The 13,339-nt window shown below is 38.7% G+C and overlaps 1 long non-coding RNA gene across 10 annotated transcripts in view; it reads left to right on the top strand.

Annotated features, from left to right (window-relative positions):
* The window catches only part of LOC144297060 (uncharacterized), a 66,849-nt gene that overhangs the window by 41,281 nt on the left and 12,229 nt on the right, over positions 1-13,339 (top strand). For 5 of the 10 annotated variants that reach the window (XR_013364119.1, XR_013364116.1, XR_013364114.1 and 2 more), the window contains one exon: positions 3,746-3,915. The exons of 2 other annotated variants lie outside the window; for them this stretch is intronic. This is a non-coding gene — a long non-coding RNA (uncharacterized LOC144297060). Of the gene's footprint in view, positions 1-3,745; positions 3,916-6,291; positions 6,355-13,339 lie in introns of all 10 variants that reach the window. 3 more of the 10 variants (XR_013364118.1, XR_013364113.1, XR_013364111.1) reach the window with 1 other exon arrangement.

Below are 13,339 nucleotides of genomic sequence, written 5' to 3'. Positions count from 1 at the left end.
ATGAATTCATTGAACAATATATATCTTTAAGTGGGGAACTGCCCATATCATTTCTTTTATGCCTTTCATCTATTGTTTAAGAGGAACTTTAACTGTCATATGTTAGTTGCTCCTCTTTGACATGTAAAATACATGATATTGACAGATACTGTGACTGAACTTCCCAAGATAATTTAGCTGCTGGGTGTCAGCTAGTGGATATGTCAAGACCTACCTGTGGAGAGATATGTCACAGAGCAGCAGTCCTGTTGACAGCTAATTGTCATCTCTGCTTGTGCCCGAGGACTTTTGCCCTTGTGTTCTGACCCTGACCTTTTGGCTTGGAGAATTCTGTTAGATCTAAGTCATATGGTTCAGTTCCTGGTACTTTGGCTTGGTTCTGTGAAAGGCTGTATCTTTCCTTACTCAGTCTAATCTAGTTTACATTCTCATCTTTCTGGAAACCTCTTCTCCTTTCCAATTTTTCTTTCAAATTCCACTTTTCCTCTTTTTTTTTAAGCATGCTTTATTAATTCACCCAACAAGCATTTTTGAGCCACTATTCTGGGTCAAATCCTCTGCCATGACCCGGACACATGGAAGAAGAACATATGGTTCCATCTAGCAGAGGAGATAAAGTTTCTTAAGTTAAAAATTGGATTTCTTTTAGGCGATTAGGGTGCCACTAACCCTCTTCTCTTCTAGGAACATACATGAAAAGATCACTAGGCCAATAAAAAGTATATGCACCACTCTCTTAATCTAGGCAGTAGCCACAAATTCCCCCAAATGCAAGGCCGAGATAGATTGCAGTGTTAGAGACTACACTTTGAGTCTGGCTGTGCTGGGGTTTCCTATTTGGCACGCTGATTAATAGATCTCTGTCCTTGCATGTTCAGGGATGCTGTTGTGAGGACATAGGCAGGACCTTGAGAACAGATCCTGAGTCCACTAATCCAAACAGCAGACAAAAAAGGACCACAAGCCTCTTTTCAAAACATGGGCTCCAGGCCCTGCCGGTATACGCTTGCCACTCCAACAGGAAGTAGAGTCTGTTGGGTGTGAGCTCAGAAGTGAATGAGAGAAGACAATCATGAACACTAGTGTTTAGCCTTCAACACAGATCTAGCCTGCCAGTGAAAGGAGTTCAACCATCATCCCCAATTCTGACTAATCATTTCAGGCATTCCTATGAGGAGGAACCATGAGAGGGCGAATATAAAGAAGACAGAAATGGAGTAGAGGTTCCCTTTTCTTGGGATTAAGGCAAACACATGAGGAAAGGGTAAATGAAAGTCCCTGCCTCTTCCTTACTCATGTGTCTTCTTTTCTTTTCTTTCCTTTTTTTTTAAAAGATTTTATTTATTTATTCATGAGAGACCCAGAGAGAGAGAGAGAAAGAGAGAGAGATAGGCAGAGGGAGAAGCAGGCTCCATGCAGGGAGCCCAACATGGGACTCGACCCTGGGACTCCAGGATCAGGCCCTGGGCTGCAGGCGTCGCTAAACCACTGAGCCACCCAGGCTGCCCTTTGTCTTCTTTTCTTAAAAATAATTAGAAGCACAAAGATATAGAAGTAGCTTAATGTTCAACTCAATCACAATTAAACACATTTCCTGTATTTATTAATGTGTAAAAATGCTAATAAAGAATATTTGTTAAACATATGAATGGCCACTCAAAAAAATGCATACATCAGGGAGAATTGACCTCAGGATATTCGAGGGCCCAGTCTTCTGGGCCACATAATCATATCACATAGTATCATTGGATTGTTGCAAGCATTGAATGAGTTAAAATGTGTAAAGTATGTAGAACAGTGATTGGCAGCAGAGAAAGAACATTTGTTGTTGTTGTTACTACTATTATTACTAATTTATATTTGTGTAGCATGTTACAGTAATTATCTCATTTGATTTTTACAACTTCCTGTGAGGGAATAAGAAAAGTCCTATTATAGCCTTTACAGTTAAAGTTTTTCAGTATATTAGGTCTACAACTCACATTTCCTGATTTCTAGTTCAAAACCCCATGAATGCTATCTGGTTTTCCTTAGAAATTTAAAGGTTGGGTTTCTTGCCTTCTCATTGGGAACTCCCGGATAATGACAAGATGGAAATTTGAAAAGCGGGATCCCTGGGGGGCGCAGCGGTTTGGCGCCTGCCTTTGGCCCAGGGCGCGATCCTGGAGACCCGGGATCGAATCCCACGTCGGGCTCCCGGTGCATGGAGCCTGCTTCGCCCTCTGCCTGTGTCTCTGCCTCTCTCTCTCTCTCTCTCTGTGTGACTATCATAAATAAATAAAAATTAATAAAAAAAAAAGAAATTTGAAAAGCTTCTACTCTACTAGGAAAAGAATTGTTTGACTTGAATTATATGCAGTGTTTGGCTTTGCACTTTCCTGGGCAAATCAATATATATTTTATAATACATAAAACTTATAAATATTTGCTTTCTGTCTTACACTAAAAAATATTTCACATGCTGATTATTTTATTCCTCATAAGTTAAGTCATTACAGAAAAAGAGAGAGGGGTGAGCCTGATGTCATTCCCAATCCCCTTCTGAAGGAGGTTGATTTAGTCCATTTGGCTGGACAGGTGAATATGGGAAGTCCTCCTTTTTTTCTTAAACACATCTTCTAGCTTTATATAAATAAGTTGTGTATAATATGTATAAAAACACATATACAAACATGTTTTATGTTTATGTATATGTTTTAACATATACATATGTTTTATATATGAACACACGTGTAAATAAATAATTAGAAGCATGCTTTGCACATTGCTCTGTATCCTGCTGGTTTTGTTTAACAACATGATTAATACCAAGAACATTTCCTACCTATTAGTTACATTTGCATTCCATTGTAAAACGTGACATATCAAGGCTTAAACAAGTCAAGGGGGTTATTTGCTGCACAAAATTAGAAACCTAGAGGTAGGCACTCCAAGGGAGGTATGATCCAAGGGAGGTATAATGCTTTCCAGGTTTCTACTCTGGCATCTTTAGCATGCAATTTTAGACCTTTTGCTTGTTACCCCATTCTCACAAGATAGCTGCTCTACCCTTCAAAACACATCTGTATCACATCCGTATCCCAAGCAGAAGGATGAGAACATGCAAAGGGCAAAAGGTCCATGTCAGCTGAGCTGCTTCTGATTAAAGAGCTTCTCTAGAATCCCACCTAACCCACTTCCATTTGCATGTCACTGGCCATGTAGCCACCCAAAACCACAAGGAATCTGGATGTCACCTGTTGTGTTTAGGAAGCAGGTGCTGGATGGAGTTAGGAGTGCAAAAGGTTTAAAGAGGAGTAACACTTGTGAAAGAAGCAGGACACCAGATTGGGCAGGGGAGCTATTATTCTCTAACATAAATCTGAGAAGCTCTGTCAGCCCTGTGTGCAGCCCCAGAGCAGAGATTGCCCTTTAGGGAAGTCTTGAATCGGGCAGAAATGGTGAGGCTTTGTACTATCATCCTGCTTAGTCATTGGCTGGGAGCTGTCCCAGGAGAGCATGATCTCAGTTTGGAATTTGCTGGAGCTGATAAATGAGACTATCAGCTGACCACACTCCTTGAAAGCGGTAGCAAGTCCTTTCTTGAAGAAAGGGGCTCTGAGTGGCACATCTCTACATATGCTATGCTGGAAAATGAAGGTTTTAAACTGGGCACAGTGCCAAGCCAAAGATACCTGGGGGTTCTGTTAATAGAGAAGATAAAAGAATATTGTGTAGGTCATTGCTGTATCTTATATGTTTTAAGGTTTCTACTCAGGAGACAAGAACAAGCTTGTCAGATAAAAGCAAATTGTGAACAAACTTCTATGAATAGTTGTGTCCTACGGTGGAAGGGCATCAAGGAACAAATGTCATCTTCATTAGAGAGCTTCAGTAGTTCATCTTCCTATGGCATCAAGCTGCCTCTCGTGTAAGGTAATTCAAAAACAAATGGGGCTAGCTTATAGACAAAATGATGGACACAGGTAATGATACAAATAAATGAATAGGAGTGTTGCTTTTTGTCTCTTCCTCTAGTTTTGTACTTTTCTAAAAGTCGCTGGTATAATTTTTTACGGTTTTCCCTTTGGGCTTATAAAGATTTGGCTCATTGATATTTTTAATTGGTAAACTGGGGAGAGACCAATTATTGAATCCTCTTTTGAGGTCAGATAATGCAGAGGCTCTTTGGATGATGCAGAGTCTCATTCAAAAACGGAATTGTCCAGGGAAAACTGAAACAAGGGGAGTAAGCAATTTAGGAGTTATAGATTTGTTCATTTAGGTTGTTTATTGCTCTCTGTTTTGCTGAAGTAGTCTCCCCTAATCTGAATATTTCTAATGCTACCAGAAAAATTCCTTGTCCCTTGCAGCAGGAAATATGTTTCAGGTTCTCCAGATAGATTGAAGAGTAATTATGAAGCTCAGAAAGGATATTCCAACCCTCTCCCTGTACAGCTATCTGGACCTGTGCTTGGGCATGGATCTAGCTATTTGATTCATTCTGAAAGACTTAGTTGTGTGCATACACATAAAGTCTCAAAATATAGAAATGTGATATAATAGAGAACACATTTGGCCCTTAGCTAATCTTAGAAAACTTGGTGAATAATTTATTCTCCTAAGTAGTTTCCTTGAAGTCTAACCAAAGTTCGCTATTTACCAGTAATTAGCATCTCCATTTCAGCTCTTCTTATACAGAGAGAAATAGCATGATCCGTTTTAAATTGATAGTAGTAATTAAAAGTTTTTCAATGATGTTTTTAATTTTAAAAAGTATATATTTACTGTAGAAGATAGAGAAAAGTACCAGAGTGATTAAAATTACTCTTAATTACAGCAAGTAGAAGTAATCAACATTATATATTCTTAGTCTTTCATAATATTTGCACATTATGTTTTATATAGATAAAATGTGTGTATGTACAAAAATGCATATAAATTGGGACCATGCTCTGCACTCTGCTATGCTTAATATATCATGACTATTTTTTCATGTCATTAAGTTTTCTTCAGTAACACACTTCTCAAAGGCTACATAGTGCTTTATTGAATATGTAATATAATTCATTCAGCAATCTGTTATTACTGAATGTTTCAATTCTTTCTGATTTTGCATTATTATAAATAATTCTCTAATGAATAACCTGTAACTCTCTCACATCCCTGATTATTTCCTAAGTAAATTCATAGAAGCAGATGAATGTTGACTATAGATATCCCTTGTTTATGACTGCCTAGAATGCCTCCCCCACTCCTCATCCTCCTCCCCCTTCTTCTTCTTCTTCTTCTCCTCCTCCTCCTGCTTCTGCTTCTTCTTCTTCTTCTTAAAGATGATAAAACTGACCTTCTATTCCACTTGTCCATTTCCTTTCAGGAATTGCTTCTCCTTCCACCTAGTAGAAATTTTTGTTACGTGGTTGGAATTAATCACAGTGTCCCGTTTCCTATTACCCCAGACACAGTGACTGGTCCAGGAGTGGGAATATGATCCAAGCAGAGACACTAAGAGGGAGTTCTAAGTCTGATAATGATGGATAAAAACATCTCCTTTCTTTTGAAATTATGGGCACTATAGGCCATTTAAGATTGGAACTGGCATGGGCCATCTTAGCCACAATGATACCAACACAGGAAAAAGCAGAGCTGAGAAATGGAAAGAGAAGGGAGATTTTGATGACATCATTTGAGTTTTTGGTTCCCCTAGACTTTCCCAATTACTTGATCTAATATATGCCTCTTTTTGTTTAGAACAATTTGACCTGCCTTTCTGACTTTAGGCAACTTGACTAATGTAGATATTCTTAAGGTTTTGATACATATTTCCAAATTGCTTCCCAGAACAACATTGCTAAATAGACTTGTGGAATATGGAATTTTATTTTAGTTTTATCATTTTTTTTTAGTTTTATCATTTATTTTTAAGTGTTTTATTACATAATCTCTGTATCCACCCCACAAGAATTGCATACTCCACCGACTGGAGCCAGCCAGGTGTCCTTGGAATATAGAATTTTAAATAGAAGTATAGTTGATATTGCTGCAATTGATCAGTGTAGAATTACAGTATAAATCAATCTTATCTCTTTTTTCCATATGCTCATCCCCTCCCAACTAAAAAAAAATCCCAGTCAAGTAATACTCAAGTGTGAATAAAGGTGGGGATGTGATGAATATAGATCAAACTAGGGTTATATTATGCCCTTATGTCAGGCTGAGTGAAAGCCCTTGCTGTTAGGGAGGGTGTTAGAAGGTTCATGTACTCCTTAGCCCATTTCATAGTGAGTCTTTTTACTTTCCTCCCCCCTTTAGAAGTGAAAGTCAAGAGAGGTCTTAAGAAGAGGCAGTTCAAGAAAGGAGTTAAATTATTAAAGAGTAAGTTGGCAACTTTAAAGTTAGTGAGCCAAGGAAGAGTATTTTAGAAAGAAACTATATGATTAAACTAGGTGGGACCAATCTTTTGAAGCCAATTAAAAGAGGCAGGCTGGTGGGCAGCTCTGAGAAGAGGTGGATAGGAGAAGGGTAATTTTTAAAGGATGTTAAAATAATACTAGTAAAAACAAATCAACTCGACATTTGACTGGAATGTATTGGAAAGCAGTGACTAACTCTGGTTTTTCTATCAATTGCTTATGTACTTAAGGAAATGAAAATTGGTTCCAGTCTCACTGAGGTAGGCACTGCCCTCAAAAGGAAATGAAAACAACACTCTATTAGCAACAGTCCACCTAATTTGGATATTTTTGAGATGCACATGTTCACTAGTGGTCAGCTGAAATTTCCTGAATCACTAGTGTCCTGGTGCTGTTTCTTGAGAAACAGCAAGTGGAATGTTTTACTCACTCCTTCATATACCTCCCAAAGTGTTTTCTGGTTCATAAAATTACAAATGAACAAACTGAAGAAAGAAGAGAACTTCATAAAAATGGAAACTGATTGTTAAATGCTTTTAGAACATTTCCTATTGGCGAGTAGTGGAAATGAATTAGCAAGTAAATGTTTTTAAATATACTTTTTATTGATTAAAAAATAAGTTTATCCATCTTCTGACTAAATCAATGTTGAACACACATTTGTAGAATATTTGCTTGTAGGGGCTACTTGACTACGGTGTTCTGGGAGGTTGAGAGTGAGGGATAGGACATAGCAGCAAAGGTCTCTTTTTTTTTCTTTGAAAGTGAATAGCTTTTCTTTTTTCTTTTTGTTATTGGAGTTCAATTTGCCAATATATAGCATAACACCCAGTGTTCATCCCGCCAAGTGCCCCCCTTATTGCCCATCACCCAGTGACCCCAACCCCCGCCCACTTCCCCTTCCACTACCCCTTGTTCATTTCCCAAACTTAGGTCTCTCATGTTTTGTCACCCTCACTGATATTTTCACTCATTTTCTCTCCTTTCCCGCAAAGGTATCTTTTATTTTAAGTTCCTAGATTGCTCCATTAAGGAGATATCTTTCTGGAGATCATCTGGGCAACCAGTGTTGCAAAAGAACAGACTCAAGGACCAGCCAGTTACATATTTTAAATTTCGGAAGCATTGTACCAGGTCTGAGACAATGAGAAGGCATCTCCAGCCATCCATGGCTGTTTGGGTAAAGAAAGCACTTGGGGGAAACAATAGCTAAAAAATCAGGCAAAGAATCTGAAAAACTGATGAAGTAATTACCTTATTCACCCACTAACTCATCCCTTCACCATCATTCCAAATGGTTTGACCTAAACACAAATGAGCTGATTCCAGCTCTGCTCAGTTCAGTATGGGGAATCAGAGGGGAAATTGTATCCGCCCACAAATGTCTTCCTCAACTCTGATGTTCCAATGGAGGTAATTGAGAAACAAAACAAAACAAAACAAAACAAAACAAAAAAATAAAAACAAAAAAAAAACCCCCACAGATATAACAAAACTTAAAAAGAGCATAAGTTGTCCATGTAGAAAATCTGAAAGAATAGACAAAAGAATCTTCTGGAACTAATAAGTTACTAAAGCAAGGTTGCAGGATACAAGGTTAATATACAAAAGCCAGTCACTTTTCTATATACCAGAAGTGAACAAGTAAAATTTGAAATAAAATGCCCAATGTCATTTCCATTGGCACCCTCAGAAATACTTAGCTATAAACCTCACAAAATATAAACAAGATCTATATGAAGAAAATTGAAAACTCTGAAGTAAATCAAAGAAGAACTAAATAAGTGGAAAGATATTCCACATTCATTGATTGAAAGACACAATATTGTCAAGATGTCAATTCTTCCCAACTTGATCTAGAGATTCAATGCAATCTCAGTCAAAACCCAGCAAGTTACATTGACAAAGAAGCAAAGGCAACAATGGAGAAAAGATACATTTTCAACAAATATGAAAATATTTGCAAATATGCTGATACACTTGGACATCCACATCTAAAAAATTAAGTTAATTAATGCAAAACTATTAAACTTCTAGAAGATAACATGGGAGGAAATATGAATGACCTAGGGTATGGCAATGATTTTTTAAATACAATACCAAAGTCATAATCTATGAAAGAAATGATTGACAAACTAGACTTCATTAGAATTAAAAAGTTTTGCTCTGTGAAAAACACAGTCAAGAGGATGAGAGGACACTAGGTGGGAGAAAATATTTGCAAAAAATATATCCTATAAAGAACTATTATCCAAAATATACAAGGAACACAAGAAAAAACAATATAACAATCTGATTAAAAAATAAGTGAAAGACTTGAACAGATTCTTCACCAAAGAATATGTACAGATGGCAATAAGCATATGAAAAGATGCTCAATATCCTATGTCATCAGGGAGTTGCAAATCAAAACAACAATGTGGTACCACTACACACCTAGTAGAATGTCTAAAATCCAAAACACAGACAACACCAAACGCTGGTGAGGATGTGTAGCAACAGGAACCCTCATTCATTGCTGGGAAGAATACAAAATTATACAGTCACCTCAGAAGACAATTTGGCAGTTCTTAAAACACTAAACATACTCTCACCATATAATCCAGCAATTACATTCCTTGATATTACTCAAAATGAGTTGAAGAGTTATGTCTACAGGAAACCTACCCACAGTTGTTTATAGCACCTTTATTCATAATTACCAAAATTTGGAAGCAATCAAGATGTTTTTCAGTAGGTGAAAGGATAAATAAAGTGGGTACATCTAGAAAACGGAATGTTATTCAGTGCTAAAAAGAAATGATCTACCAAGCCAAAAAAGATATGGGGAAACTCTAAATGCATATCACTAAGTAAAGAAATCCATCTGAAAGGGCTACATATTATGTGATTCCTACTATATAACATTCTGGAAATAAGAAAGATCAGTGGTTGCCAGGGGTTATAGGAGAGGGAGGGATGAAGAAGCAAAGCATAGATTTTTGGCAGTGAAATTTTTAAAAAAGATTTTATGTATTTATTCATGAGAGAGAGACACACACACACAGAGAGGCAGAGACACAGGCAGAGGGAGAAGCAGGCTCCATGCAGGGACCCCGACGTGGGACTCGATCCCAGGTCTTCAGGGTCACGCCCTGGGCTGAAGGCGGCGCTAAACCGCTGAGCCACCCAGGCTGCCTGACAGTGAAAATTTTGTATGATATTGTAATGGTGGATTATATTCATCATACATTTTTCAAAACTCACAGAGTGTATAACACCAAGAGTGAAACCTAATGTAAACTATAGACTTTGGTTGATAATGATGTGTCAATATAAATAAATTCACCAATTGTAACAAATGCATCACTCTGGAACTGTATGTTGATAGTGGACCATGCTGTGCTTGTGTGGGGATAGGGAGTACATGAGAACTCTGCTTTTCACTCAACTTTGCTGTGTACCTAAGACTGTTCTGCCAAATAAAGCTCATTAGAAAAAAAGAGCATAAGAGATAATTCAGAGAGAGGGGTAAAAATGTTGAGAGCGAAGCTAGTTTTCACCAATACTGCCCTAAGGAAAGTTTGCTTTCTTCCCTGACATGTACATTACCAATTCTATTCCAACCTCCACCTTTTAAAACATTTTATCAGTCTGATAAAATGATAAGTATTTCCATATTTCAGAGTAAATACACTTTATAGCCTAGACCATGGGGAGACCACACTGAGAGTTCCAGAGCGATGGACTTGTCCTCAGCTGAACAAAATCCTATGTGTCTGATTCCTACCCATTTGCTCCCAAACTTTCTATCCTTTCTATGTTTCCTTTGTGTCTCCAGCTCCCAAGTGCTCTGGATTCAGGACCCCTGGGCCTGTAGTACAGTGGACATGTGGGGCTGGACTGACCTGGCCATTGCCCGTTCCAAGCTTCTCAGATTTCTTTTGCACTCACAAACAACCAGACATCTAAACGTGGCCATTAGAGTGGGAGGGGGGCTGCAAGGGAGATCTCTACTACATCTTTTTTCAGCTTCCTCATATGTAAAAAGAAGGTGGGGCGGGGACTAGATGGTAGTAAGTCTCTCTCGGCTTTAAAATTTTATGATTTCTATACTTTAAATGCAAATGCTGATGGTGACTTGTTTAAGCCAGCATGGTTTCTTCCTATATCATATTTCTCAAAGTGAAATCTAAAAGCTGGAAAGGGCTTACTGGAAATGTCACATTTTGGATTTCATCAACTTCCAAAGTAGATTGCCCTATGGATCAGAAATTCTCATCTTGAAAAGAGGCAGGTCTTAACTTGTACAGATGTTCTTTCCACTCAAACGCAGACACTATTTTTTGTGGAAATAGTAGAAGAGTTCAGCCAGCCAGAAGCCCCAGTTGGAGGGGATTGAAAGGTCTCCCAAGGCAACCACTTCCAAAGGCGGGTGGAGTTTCTCTGAGCTGTTTCCTGCCTGAACAAACAGCCCATCCCAAGCCCTCGAGGCTGACCTGGTTCAGGGACCACCCTTTGGGATCAAGTCCACTGTAGGGGCCAGTGAGCCTTGGACAAAAATAAATGTGAAGAAAGACGTTCCTGGGGTTTGACTCTGTGGCAGCCCCAGAAACAACACAGCTTTTTAGTTTGGTAGTAAATAACCTGAGCCTGTGCCAAACCTGGTACTCATTCCCTGGTCTGTCTTGGTTTAAACATGTCAATGTGACACAGACAGGACTGGCCATGGAGAAATAGGAGCCAAGACTCTATTGGTTGAAGTCTGGTTCTTGGCCAAATTGGGAGGTTGTTTGTCTTGAAGTCCTAGTTAGTTCCCTCTTGAACTATCCTCTCCTATCCCCTTTTGAAGCTGTGTACTTTCCTGGTGAATGGGCCCCTCTCCCTAGCTCAGCTGCCCACCATGCTGCCTGTGTGCTCCGACAAGGGTCAAGGTTGCATAGGATTTGATTAATTCAAACAACTTTGGAGAAAATGAGAATTTAAGATGTCATCCCTCTCAAAATAACTTTTACTTCACAGGGGCTCTAAAAGATTGTGAAGCCTTCAGCAAAAATCCCTAATAATGGAACTTCACATCTGTGGGACAGAGAGTTTTGGACAGAGCACTTTTCTATTGGTCTCTGATTATACCTTGGTATATAATTTAAAAAACATTAATTTAATGCCAATCATGTTCTAAGATGGAACCACTGTTCCATCTACATTACAAATATCAATTAATTTATGCGCTACAGCCATATGAGGTAGGCACTTTCTATTATCCCCATTTTATAGGTAAGGAAACTGAAGAACAGAGGTTAAATGACTTTCCCAAGGTCACATAGTTAATAAATGCCAAGGCCAGGATTCAAAATCAGGCAGTCTTGTTCTAGAAGCCATGCTCATAGCTACAGTGCTATTCTGCTTACTTTTTTAAAAAAGACTTTATTATTTATTCATGAGAGAGAGAGAATAGCAGAGACATAGGCAAAGGGAGAAGCTGGCTCCCCATGGGGAGCCTGATGTGGGATTTGATTCCAGGACCCTGGGATCATTACCTGAGCCAAAGGCAGATGCTCAACCACTAAGCCACCCAGGTGCCCCTGCTTACTCTGTTTAATGCTTACTCCAATCCCATCCTAAAAGTTGAAAGTCAATAAAAATTATTTATATATTATTGTGTTGAGTTAAATTTCTTTCAGTGGGAAGCCCCATAATGTGCTATAATTACATTTATTTATTGTACCACCCATTTTCCCTAGAGTTGCAAACTGCTTTCCATTTTTCTCTTTAATTCTTTGCCTTGATCCTTAATATTGTCATCATTTCAATTATACCTTCTAGTTCATGGAATCCTTTTCCTGTATTCCTCTATTGGGCTGTGCACTTTATTCTCTTCTTCAAAACCCTCTAACGACTTTGTCATCACAGCTAACATAGCAGGAAGGCTCTGTGATCTGGGCCTGCTAATTTCTCTGACATCACCTCCTATGACTCCCAATATCACAACCTCAGTGGCCTCCTTCCCACTCTTCCAATATGCAAAGCTCATTTCTACCTCTAGGCCCTTGTACTTGCTCTTCCTTCTTCCTGAAATACTCTTCCCCCAGAGTTACATATGGCCCAGTTCCTCATTTCATTCAAGCCTCACCTCAAGTGTCACTCCTCAAAGAAGATTTCCTTGTCCACCCTGCCTGTGCTGGCACACCTCTCCCTCCCCTGCTGTTTCCTTCGTAGCATTTGTTGCTTCGTACAATTACATGACGTACACAATTTGTTTTATTTTTCTACCTCCCTCATTGGAATGTAAGTACTGTGAGGACTTGTTTGTTCACTGCTGAATCCCCAACATACCTAGGAGAGGGCCTAGCATGTGGTAGGTGTACAATAAATATTTTCTGGCCAAGTGAAGGAGTTTCTCTCTTGAAACTGCTTAAATAGATGCCGTCCTGGTACTTCCCTTCATTGCTCTCCTTGTTTATAGATTTCTATTTCTGTTTCGCTGGAGATTATACTCAAGTAACTTGCTAAGAAAGGATGGATTAGGAGTAAAAATTTTTTAAGTTTATTTATTTATTTTTTATTTATTTATTTATTTATTTATTTATTTATTTATTTATTTATTTATGAGAGAGAGAGAACATGCAAGCGCACAGGAGGAAGAGCAGACAGAGAGAGAGGGCAAAAAGCAGAATCCCTGCTGAGTGGGGGAACCTGATGCGGGGCTCAATCCTATGACCCTGATATCATGACCTGAGCCGAGATCAAGAGTCTGACACCCAACTGACTGAGACAGGTGCCCCACATTCCCAAGTTCTTACATACTTGTAAATGTCTGTTATCTGCCTTCAACATAATCAACAGGCTGGACATAGAGTTGAAACCCATTTTCTTTCAGGATTTTGACAGCACTGATAAGAAGTCTGAGGCATGTCTGCCTTTTATTCCCTTTTACGATAATGATGTGCGTGTATGTGTGTAAACTT

The sequence above is a fragment of the Canis aureus genome, chromosome 25 (genome assembly GCF_053574225.1).
Source record: "Canis aureus isolate CA01 chromosome 25, VMU_Caureus_v.1.0, whole genome shotgun sequence".
In the NCBI taxonomy this organism is placed as follows: domain Eukaryota; kingdom Metazoa; phylum Chordata; class Mammalia; order Carnivora; family Canidae; genus Canis; species Canis aureus.
Note: the sequence above shows the minus strand (reverse complement) of the source record. Positions and strands in the feature narration are given on the sequence as shown.